General features: G+C 35.6%; 1 long non-coding RNA gene across 1 annotated transcript in view; it reads right to left on the minus strand.

Moving 5' to 3' along the window:
- The window catches only part of LOC118020824, a 112,949-nt gene extending 101,613 nt beyond the window's left edge, over positions 1–11,336 (minus strand). Inside the window, exon 1 of the long non-coding RNA XR_004682019.1 lies at positions 11,213–11,336. This is a non-coding gene — a long non-coding RNA (uncharacterized LOC118020824). The remainder of the gene's footprint in view (positions 1–11,212) is intronic.
- Between the last annotated feature and the right edge of the window lie 280 nt (positions 11,337–11,616).

Here is an 11,616-nt window from a genome sequence, read left to right on the forward strand (position 1 = left end):
ATTCAGAAGTAAACCCATTCACATATATTTACCCAATTACAACAAAATTGTTCCTAAAATTCAGTAAAGAATAGTCCTTTTGGTAAATAGTACTGGATCAATTGAATTTTTATGGAAAAAGTGGTAATTTATTCCTACCTAAGACCTCATACACAAAATTCAGTCCCAATAGATTTCAGATATAAATGTAAAAGGTAAAAAAGGTAAGGTTGTACAAGATCAAAAATATCAAAATGTCCATTTGGTAGAAAATATTTTTTGAAGTATTTTTTTTTTAAATCACAAAACACTATCCAGAAAGAAGTGGAGGAATAGATTTAATTTTATTACAATAAGATAAATTTGTTGATCAAAAATACACCATTAAAAGTGTAAAAAGATGGGGTGCCTGGCTGGCTTGGTCAGTAGAGCACATGACTCTTGATCATGGGGTTGCAAGTTCAAGCCCAATGTTGGGCGCGGATATTATTTGAAAAAAAAAAAATCTTAAAAAAAAAAGAGTACAAAGACAAGCCTTAAAGTTTAAGAACACATTAGCAATATGTATATTTGGCAAAACACATGTACCCATAATATATGAAAAATGTCTAAAAACAGTAAGAAAAAGCCCGTTTAATTTTAATAGTCAAAGGCTTGAACAGGAATTTTGAAAAAGATGATATTCAGATGTCCAATCAACATGTCCAAAGGTGCTTAACCTTATTAGTAATCAGAGAAATACAAATTAAAATCACAATCAGACAACATGAAGTATTGGTGAGCTTGAGGGATGATGAGCCCCTGCATACCACTAGTGGTAATATACATTTTTATAACTATTTTGGTAAACTGACAATATCTATAAAGCTTTGTGTATCATACCTTATGGCCCAACAATCCCACTCCTAGCTATGTAAGCAAGAGAAATACATACCATTATACACTAATTCAAGGTGCGAGAATATTCATAGCAGTATTAGTCACAATAGAAAACTGGACACAAATCTCCACTAATATTTGTACATTTACACGATGGGATGATATACAGTCATAATAAAGAAAAACTCTACTGCTGTACGTAACAACTAGGTGAAACTCACTGATAGATGATTCAAAGAAGCCAGACATAAAAGAATACCTATATTAGGTGATGGGGATTAAGGAGTGCACTTGTCGTAAGGAACACTGGGGGTTGTATGGAAGTGTTGAATCACTATATTGTACACCTGAAACTATGTAACACTATATTAACTACACTGGAATTTGAAATAAAATAAATAAATAAAAAATAAAAAAGAATACCTATATTGTATAACTTCATTTATTTAAAATTCAAAACTGGCAAAATGAGTCTAGTTGATAGAAGTGAGGATATTGGTTGACATTTGAAGGCATTTTAATTGGTAGACTGTTAGGAGAGAGGCTTTCTGGATGTTCTATATCTTCCATATGTCCTATATTTTCATCTGATTGTTAGATACATAAGTATGTTCCCTTTGCAAAAATTTATTAAGCTGTGCATTTCAAAAGTGTATACTTCACTGTATGCAAGTTATATTTCAATAAAAAAGTGAAAATATCTTTGTGCAAAATGTAAATAACCTCTCAATATTTTATTATACATCCATTTAAACCATTCCCTTTTGGTCATTGTACTGCCATCACTGTATAAATTTGTCCTGTCTTGGGTTTCAGCCACCTACTCACATCTCTCTCTCTCCCCTTCCTTGATCCTCACAGGCCATAAAAACCTGAAAAAATAAGTTCACTTCTTGGGCTCCTGTTTTTACATATGTAAAATATAAAGATTGTGTTACATTACTTCAAACTTTCTTTCATTTTTTTGAACCTTCCTTCATATCCCTGCAGATCTAGTCTTCCTCACATATAGTTTTCATTGCTCCACTGAACAAATTCTGACAGTATCTTCATCCATAAATCTAAAATTTTCTGTTTGGCTTGGAAGGTAAAATTTCTGCCTGTCCAATCTTAGGTCCTGTAGCTCCCAAGAACATTCCTTTCTCCTATCGCATTTGTCTAGAATCCTCAATGCCCTGTGAGTCCTATGTATTAAATTCTGTTTTATCTTCTTTTTCTCCCTCTCTTTTTGATGTCTGTTAGTTGTTCAAGTCCCCATTCAAGCCTTCTTTCTCCAACCAACATCATATTATTCTTCCCTTCACTGGTGTGCCTATTTTCAAATACTTGGCACACAGCATGTTGCAATCTTCTGTCCTGCATTCCATGCCACTAATTTGACATATGCAGTCTCCTGATGCAAAGCATTTTTTCCAGCTTTATTATCAGGGGCGCCTGGGTGGCTCAGTGGGTTAAACATCTGCCTTTGGCTCAGGTCATGATCCTGGGACTCCTGGGGTTGGCCCCTATTATGGAGGCCCCTGTCAGGCTTCCTGCTCAGCAGGGAGTCTGCTTTTCCCTCTCCATCTGCCCCTCCCCCCACTCCTGCTCACTCCTGATCACTCTCTCTCTCTTTCAAATAAATACATAAAATCTTTAAAAAAAAAAAAGATATAATTGACATATAGCACTGTATAATTCTGTAGAGTTTGGAACATACAGAATAATGATTTGACTTACATATATTGTGAACTGATTACCACAATAAGTTTAGTTAACATCCATCATCTCATACAGATACAAAAAAATTCCAAGAAACAAAACAAAAGGATCTAGGATCTACACTCTTAGGTTTCCTATAAACCATACAGTAGTGTTAACTATAATCCTCATGTTGCATGTACAACCCTAGTTCTTATTTATCTTATAACTGGAAGTTTGTGCCTTTTAGTTACCTTCATCCAATTCTACCACCCCCATCTTTTTATCTGTTTGTGATCATCTGCTCTAATACACTGGCAGATTCTGAAAGCCAGGCCTCTAATTGTATTCTTGTTTATTTCCTCACTAATGGAAGTTAAATCCTGCACAAAGAAAACCTGCAATATATACTTATTAATTGATTTTTTTTTTCCCAAAGAAACAGATAGGTCATTATAGTATTAAAACTAACACCATTCCTTTACCCAAAGCTTTCATGGTGTCACGCTGGCATAAAATCCTAAAGACTTATCATGGGCCACAAGGCGTGTGGGACCCAGCCCTTGCCTAATTCTCTGGTGCTCCTCCCCACCCCTGCTCCTTCTCAGCCTTCAGCCTTACTCTTCCCTCTGCCTAGAATGCTCTTTCCCCAGGCTAACTTTTCACATATTTCAGATCTTTATTCAAATGTTACCTCCTTAGAGAGATCATTATTTATCTTATCATGCCCTATGCAATATTTTCTTTTGTTTTTCTCTGTGACTTTACCTACTCCTACACCAAATGTAACCTACTGAAAGGAGGGACTTTGAGTTTCTTTTTTTTGGGTTATCTCCGAGGCTTGCACATATAATGTGTTCAATAAATATGAACTGAAAAAAATACATAAAGAAATGAACAAGTGGAGTAAACACCGACAATAATAATTAAAAAAAATTATAATCCAAAGTATATGTTCAGAGTGAATTGAAAGCATAGGTTCAGATCCTGAGGGACAAAGTAATATATCAACTATATAAGAAGACACAACCTCAGAATTTGTGGTTATAATTAATAAAAATAGGGTGAATGTAAGTTGTGGACAAATTGTTCTTACAAAATGATAGGATAAATTATAGTGTTTTAAAACTTCTGAATTTAAAACTAGTTGAATATTGAGCTATGCGGTAAATAATGAATAAAGCTGATTATCTATCTCTGATCTTATTATAAAAACCAGCGCATCTGGGAACCAGATGACTTTAGAGTTACGTTACAGACAAGTCCTCTTTAATGCTTCAATATAGGTGGAGACAGGAATCATTATCCCATTTAGCAGACTTTAAAAGTTGAGGTAGTAAAACAAATGGTTTGTCTAATACTTCACCATTTATTTGCGAGTGTCATGTTGGATTTCAGTTCATAGCCACGTGTTTGTTCCTGCATTTACTGTATGATTTATTACATAATTTATGTTATGAATATAAATTTCAACATAGTGAGAGAAGCATCACAATCTGCACTCTACAATAGATTGCTCTTCTGTAATCATCCAATTATGGGTAACCAGAAAGGCAATGAATACAGCAGAGGATATTAAATGTGGACATATCCCCCATTAACGTATTTAAAAAGTGAGGTTAGGAATTGGTTCAGGTTCAAGAGTGGCTGACTTATGGGAACATATGGATTCAAGCCCAGATTGGGATCTTAAAGGGAGTATAATATACTATGAAACAGAGAAAGTGGGTTTGAGGTGGCAAAGTTGTAGCACGTACCAATTTGGTGACTCCTGGCAAATCACATATAAGCATTTTTTTTTAAATTCAAGATTTATAAATAATATTAGTGATATATAATCATTTTTCTTCTTGTGGGCTATTTCCCATAGATTTATCCCTTTATTTTTATTTATTTATTTATTCATGGATATTCAAAATTCCACTCTTCACTCCCCCCTCCCCCCCCCAAGGAAAGTTCCAGCATCCAGAGTTGTTAAAGTAAAAACAATTGTTGTTAAAATGGAAAATAGAGGCAATTTGTATCATTGGCCCACCACAGTTTGGCTCAGGTCTTCTAGTCTCTGCTCTTGTGAGAATGAAGCCAGACCACACACTGAGGCTGAATTACAACACTTCAAAAAGAGGAAAAACACTAATGGAAAAAGTCAAATGGGTTTCCAAATAGGAGGTGGTAGACAGTGAAGAAACCTCTTAGCACAGCTCTTAAAAGGGCTAAACTCTGAATCTGAGGCCCCAACAGGCAACCATGAACTTGCATTCCCATTCTTCTGTGGCTGTAGGACAGGCAATGTCCATTCAACTGCATATTGTACTAGTCCCATCAGCTTGAGTGGAAATGAATTTTTAGAGCCTTTTATCCCAATCCCCGCTTTTTGCAAGCAGGTCCTGTCATTTATGAAAATAAAAAAGAGAACTGCATGGACTATTTTCTTCCATAAAACTATTTCAGCAGGTGAATGAATAAATTAGGGAGTGAATCATTGGCAACAAGACCCTAAGTTGTTAGTGACAGAGAAACATAACATACTCTCTTGGGCATAAAGCAGCATCCTAAGTCCTAGAATCCAAGCAAGTGTTGATAAATTGTGGGAAGGGGAAGGGTGAAGATGTGTTTCAGGGAAAACTCAGGAAAGGTACTGATTCCCTCTGGAATGTTCTCCATCTCCTATCCCTAGCCTAGGCACTTAGGATACAGGAGCGAACAAACGAAAATACTATCCTTTCCTTCGGAAATACAAAATCTAAATTTAAAAACAGCCTCACAGATGCAAGATTAGAATTGTGTGAGTACTAGGACAAAGATATACATGTTAACATGGGGGCGGAGAAAATGTATGAATTGACTAGAAAAGCAGGGGAGGCTTTCCTAAGGAAATATGATGGAATTGACCTCTACTATCTACAGATCAATCTCAGAATCATGAGGGAAGTTCATATCCTGAACACAGCCAGGCGGAGAAGGGCTTCCCAACGCTGTCATCTGGTTAGACCTGAGAAGGTTAGGGTCATTTGGCCAGACATATATGTTTCCATGGCTCTTTTACAAATATTATGCAAACTTCTAAAAATTTGGACCTCACTTGGCATTTAAGGAATCCTTTGGGGAATGGCACAAATAGGAGCTTCGGAGATGCTTTAGAGCTAATCAGAAGAAATAAAAGGGAAATATAGAGAAAAGAAGCAAAAAGGAAGAAAATGGACATTTTTAACTGTCAAGTAGAAACTAGATGCTGTATATAAGTTATCTTATTTAAGCTCCCCCAAATACTATGGCCATTCAGAATACTTATCTCCATTTTATAGATGAGGAAACTGAGGCTTCCAAGACTTGAGTAATTTAGTAACTATGACAAATCTAGGTAATATGCTAGGGTTTGAACACAGAACTCTGGCTTCAGGCCCATGCTCTTACTTTTTTTCATACACAGTGTTTCTTCTCTAGGTAAATCTTACTAGGCCTTAGGAATAGACAAGATATGTCTATCTAAACTCTGCTTCTACTCCAATTTAAATAAAAGAGAATGCTCCTGAGAATTTAACCCAATTGCATTATCCCAAGAGAGAAATTCCAGAGTTCTGCCTTAACTCAGTGTGTCACTGATAACCATCATTTCTGTCAACCTAGTCATGCCCTGAACTTTCTCCTGTGAACACAGATTGTGTCCTCCCCTAACTGCAGAGACAGGCTCATAACCCAGGCTGGAATAATAACGCCATTCTATCTTCCAGGCACAGTGTTCATCAGTGTGGCAGACATTATAGCTTGTTTTACCCCATGCTCAAATATAATCCTTCTCCTCCTCTATCACAGAGGTTGGAAAAAATAAAATAATCCATTTCCCAGATCCCATGTGGCTAAGAGTGGCCATGTGGCCCTTTTCTGGTCAACGAGATATAAGTTTGCTGAATAGTACTTCTAGGATAGATTTTGCTTCCCTGATAAGAATGAACAGACACATTTGGCTTGTCCTTTTGCCAGTTTGTTCTCTTTCCAGCCGAAATTCAGTTGTAGTACCTGGAGATGCAGTACCAATTCGGTAACCATAATGCAATAAGCATGAGGACATGAGCCAACATCAGAGATGTTGGAACAGAACAATGGGAAGGGCTTGGGTTTCGAGCCGCTTTGCTAGCTATTGACTGTTTCCCTTAGTTTTGTTATTGAAGGAAAGATAATCCTCCAATTGTATAAGCCATTATTATGAAGCCACTATTATCTTCTGTTTTACTGAAAAGGCACTCCTGACAGATAAAGTCAGAGTCACGTATATAGAAGAAGCCAGGCCAGGGCATCTGGGTGGCTCAGTTGGTTAAGTGTCTGCCTTCTGCTCAGGTCAGGATCCCAGGATCCTGGGATCGAGTCCCATACAGGGCTTCCTGCTCATCAAGGAGCCTGCTTCTCCCTCTTCTGCTCCCCCTGCTTGTGCTCTCTCTCTCTCTCTGTCAAATAAATAAATAAATAAATCTTAAAAAGAAAAAAGAAAAAAAGGAAGCCGGGCCAATTAAAATCTTTTCTCAAGGTTTTTTTCACTTGAGCTAGAAAGGTGATATTCTTTTTAATGTTTTATCTGAAGAAAATGGACACATTCCTTGAAGTTGTGGCCACCCACAGAAACAGGATAAACCCCCAACAAAATTTAGTGTGGATGTTTAGACTGATGATGCTCCATATACACCAAGAGGATATGAGAAGATTAGAGATAAATCATGTACTCTACCTGTACAAAAACTATAAAATAGTACTGGAAACAAAGTAGATCTAAATGAATGAAGAGACCTACATTGAATAGGGGTTGGAGAACTCATGTTGTAATATGTAAATTCTCCTCACATTAGTTTACAGATTCAAAAAAGTTACAACCAAAATCTCAGGAGGCTATTTTTGTAGGAAGCGTCAAACTGATTAAAAAATTTATATAGAAATGATCTAGAATAGCCAAAACAACTTTTGAAAAGAATGAAATAGTTGGAGGACTAACACTTGATTTCAAGGCTTATTAAAGTTATACTAATTAAGACAGTATGGCACTGGCATCAAAATAAGCAAATAGATTAACTAGATATAACAAGGAGTCCAGGTGTAGAACCACACGTATAGGGACAATTGATTTTTGGCAAATATGCAAAAGCAAGTCAATGGGAAAAGGAAACACAAGTGGTGCTGGAATAATTGGCTATCATTATGCAAAATGTAAATGTCATTCCATATGTTGCCTCATATATATGAATTAACACTATGTGGATCACAGACCTGACCCCAAAATTTAGAATTATGAGAAGAAAACAGAAGAAAAGCTTTATGACATAGGGTTAGGCAAAGATGTCTTAGATATGACACTACTACAGTGGATAGCTAATAGTATTTCACTGTGATTTTAATTTTCATTTCCCTAATGACTTATGAGGTTGAGTATCTTTTCTTGGGCTTGTTAGTTTCAGACCTTCAGTGAAATGTCTGTTCAAATTCTCATTTTAATGTTTTGCTATGTCTTATTGAATTATATGTTATTTATTCTAGATTCAAGACATTTATCAGAACATTGTTTTGCAAATATTTTTCCAACTTGTGGCTTGCCTTTTAATTTTTTAAAATAATTTTCTTCTAAAAGTAAAAGCTTTTAATTTGATATTCTTTGGGGATTGTTTTTTTATAGATTGGCTTTGCGTAGCCTAAGAAATCTTTGCTTAACCCAAGGTTATGATTTTCTACTATGTTTTCAGAAGTTGTAGAGTTTTAGCTCTCACATCTAGGTCTCTATTCTTTTTGAAGGGTGAAGTAAGGGTTCAGGTTTATTTATTTTTTTTCTGCATGGATATTCAGTTGTTCCAGCATTTGTTGTTGAAAAGTCCGTCCTTCAACTTTTGACTTACCTTAATGCTTTGACAAACATTAACTGTTCATATATGTACGTCTAGACTCCCTCTTCTGTTTCACTGACCTATTTAGATATCTTAAATACTAATGCCATGATATCTTGATTATTGTAGCTTCATTAAAGTCTTGAATTCTGGGAGTATGTTAACTTGAGCTTTTATACCTACTTCAAGTTTGTTCAACATACTCTATGTCCTTTGAACTGCCATGTAAGTTTTAGAACAGCTTGTAGTCGTTCTAAAGAAAAGACTCTACCTTTGTACAGCTCCTTTTTCTTTCTTATTCTGACTCACAAATTCCAGCCACCTTGGCTTCCCCAAACTCCAATGTCTGTCTTTTTAAATCCACAACTCCAGGAGGCTACCAGGCTTCATTTGGGCTCATCCTCCCTACCCTGCAGCCTGGAAATTGCTTCCAGGAAGTACAATGGAGCATTTATAGGACTGACCTTGTTTGTTTCCCTTCTCTCAGTGATCCCAGGCCTCTGCCTTTGTTGTTCAATGTCTGGAAATGGTTGTTGCAAATATTTTGTCCAGTTTGATATTTACATTGAGAAGGCAATGCCTGGGGCAGTTAATCCTTCATGGGCAGAAGCAGAATTCCGGACATTTTAATTGTAGTCCTTCTAGTTGATGTGTGATGTATCTTATGGTGATTTTAATGACTCATAATTTTGAGCAATTTGTCATGGGCTTCTTGGTCTTTCATATACCTTTACTTATGAAAACCTTATCAAATGTTTTATTCATTTAAATGAGGTTATTTGTCTTATTAAGTTGTAGGAATTCTTATATATTCTAGAAACCAGTCCTTTATCAGAAATATGTGTTGTGGGGGTGCCTGGGTGCCTCAGTCGGTTAATCATCAGGCTCTTGGTTTCAGCTCAGGTCATGATCTCGGGGTAGTGCGATAAAACCCTGGGTGGGGCTCTGTGCTCAGCACGCAGTAGCCTCAAGATTCTCTCTCCCTTGTCCTCCCCCTCTCCCCATCCTCCCAGCTCACGTGCATGTGCATGTGTTCTCTCTCTAAAATAAGTAAGTAAATAAATAAATAAAATCTTTAAAAAAAAAATGTGTATTGTGAATATTTTCTCCAGGTGTTTGTCTTTTTTTTCTTTTTTTAAGATTTATTTATTTATTTGAGAGAGACACAGCGAGAGAGAGTGCAGGGGAGGGGCAGAAGGAGAGGAAGACAAGCAGGATCTCTGCTGAGTGCAGAGCCCGATTCGGGGCTCAATCCCAGGACCCTGAGATGATGACCTGAGCCGAAATCAAGAGTTGGATGCTTAACTGACTGAGACACCCAGGTGCCCCTCCAGGTCTTTGTCTTTCTTAAACATATCTTTTGTAGGGCATAAATTTTTTAATTCTAATAAAGTCCAATTATTGATTTTTTCTTTTATGGTTCATACTTTTTACCTTTGCCTACCCAAGGCCACAGAGATTTTCTTCTACCTTATTTTTCTAAAACTTATAGTTTTAACTTCTACAATATGTCTTGGATCCATCTAAAATTAATTTTGCATGTATAGGGTAAGGTAAGGGTTGAGGTACATATTTTTAGAAATGGATATCTAGTTGTACCAGCACCATTTGTTGGAAAGAAAATCTTTTCCCATTTAACTACCTTGGCATATTTATTAACATTGATCAACCACACATCTGTGTGTGTTCATTTGGCATTTGGGGGCACTCTATATTTTTCTTTCTTGATTTATATATTTATTTATATTTGAAGTTATGTAGAATAAACCCTCCAACTTTGTTCTTTTACAAAATTTTGGCTTGATAAAAAATACACAGGATCAAAATTAAAGTCATGTTCAATGACCAACAAGGAAAAATGTGAGAAAAAATTAAATAATCATAGTATTGAATTTTAATCCACAAAAGAGAATATTTATATATTCATACAAATATAAATAAATGATTTTTAAAAATAAATATATGGGGAAAAAGAAGAGCTCTTCCATTCAGTAGGTTTCTAAATAATAAATATGGAAGGAATGAAGGAAATTCTCTAAGTTTCGCTACAGATGGGTATTGAATTGTATCATCTATGAAGTGAGTCATGTAGTATTCTCTTAATTTGTGAATGTGCTGAATTAAATTGATGATTATAAATGTTAAAATCAATAATAATAATTATTCTATTACTGGTTATAGGTTACATTTTTTGATTTCTTTGTATGTCTACTCATTTTTATTGGATATTGGACATTTCTTAATTTTATACTGTTGAGTAGCATAGTTCTTTAAAAATTCTTTTAAAGGCTATTGGACTTAGTTAAGTTACTTATTTTGAGGCTTGCTTTCAAGTTTTATTAGTGAAAATTCAGGGTAGTTTTTACTCTAGGGAGGTTTTTTTGTTGTTGTTTTATTTGGTCCTACTATTATGTCCTCCTAGCTCCCCTGAATGTTCTGACTATTCAATGTAATTCCTCTATTCTGGCTGGGTCAAACTGAAAAGTCTCCCAGAATTGTGCAAACTCTACATATTTTTTCCTTACACGTCTCTGGTCTTTCTTTACCTGGGCCAGTGGATTTTTTTCTATGCACGGGGAACTTAGAATTCAGCAACAGATTCCACGGTATTCTATGCAGATTTCTGGGACTCTTTCCTTATATGGTTTTCTTCTTTTATATTCCACTCCTCGGTTTCCAGTTGCCTCCACCTCCCTGAAATTTGCTATCTGCCTCTTTAGATAGAACACCATTCTATAGTTGGGAATCTCTTTCCTGCACCGTGGGTTAGAAAGTGCCTCTAGAGAGAAAGCCACAAAGACAACATAACTCACCACTTTTGTTTACTTTCTCTGAATATCAAGATAATAGTCCTGGAATGATGGTTGTCCAATATCTGCAAACAGTTGTTTCAAATATTCTGTCCAGTTTCCTGGTTGTTTATGGCAGGAAGATAAGTCTCATCTTGATTTTCCTGTGAAGCATAATTGCTTTCTTTAGTTTTTAGTGATAATTTATATGTTGAAAGATTACCAATATGGCTTACCAAAAAAAAAAGGCTATTTTCTTTTTTTGTCTGTTCTTTTATAAATATACTAGATTCTCATCTAATTGCAAAAATTAGTATGTGAGAAATAATACGCTTGATTAAATGGTGCTCCTTAAACATTTTTGCTTTAATATCTTCTAAAATAATTTTGTGAAAGTATATATAAACATATATATTTATACATTCTCA

Source organism: Mirounga leonina, unplaced genomic scaffold, assembly GCF_011800145.1.
Source record: "Mirounga leonina isolate KUSES-001 unplaced genomic scaffold, KU_Mleo_1.0 Mir_174, whole genome shotgun sequence".
NCBI lineage: Eukaryota > Metazoa > Chordata > Mammalia > Carnivora > Phocidae > Mirounga > Mirounga leonina.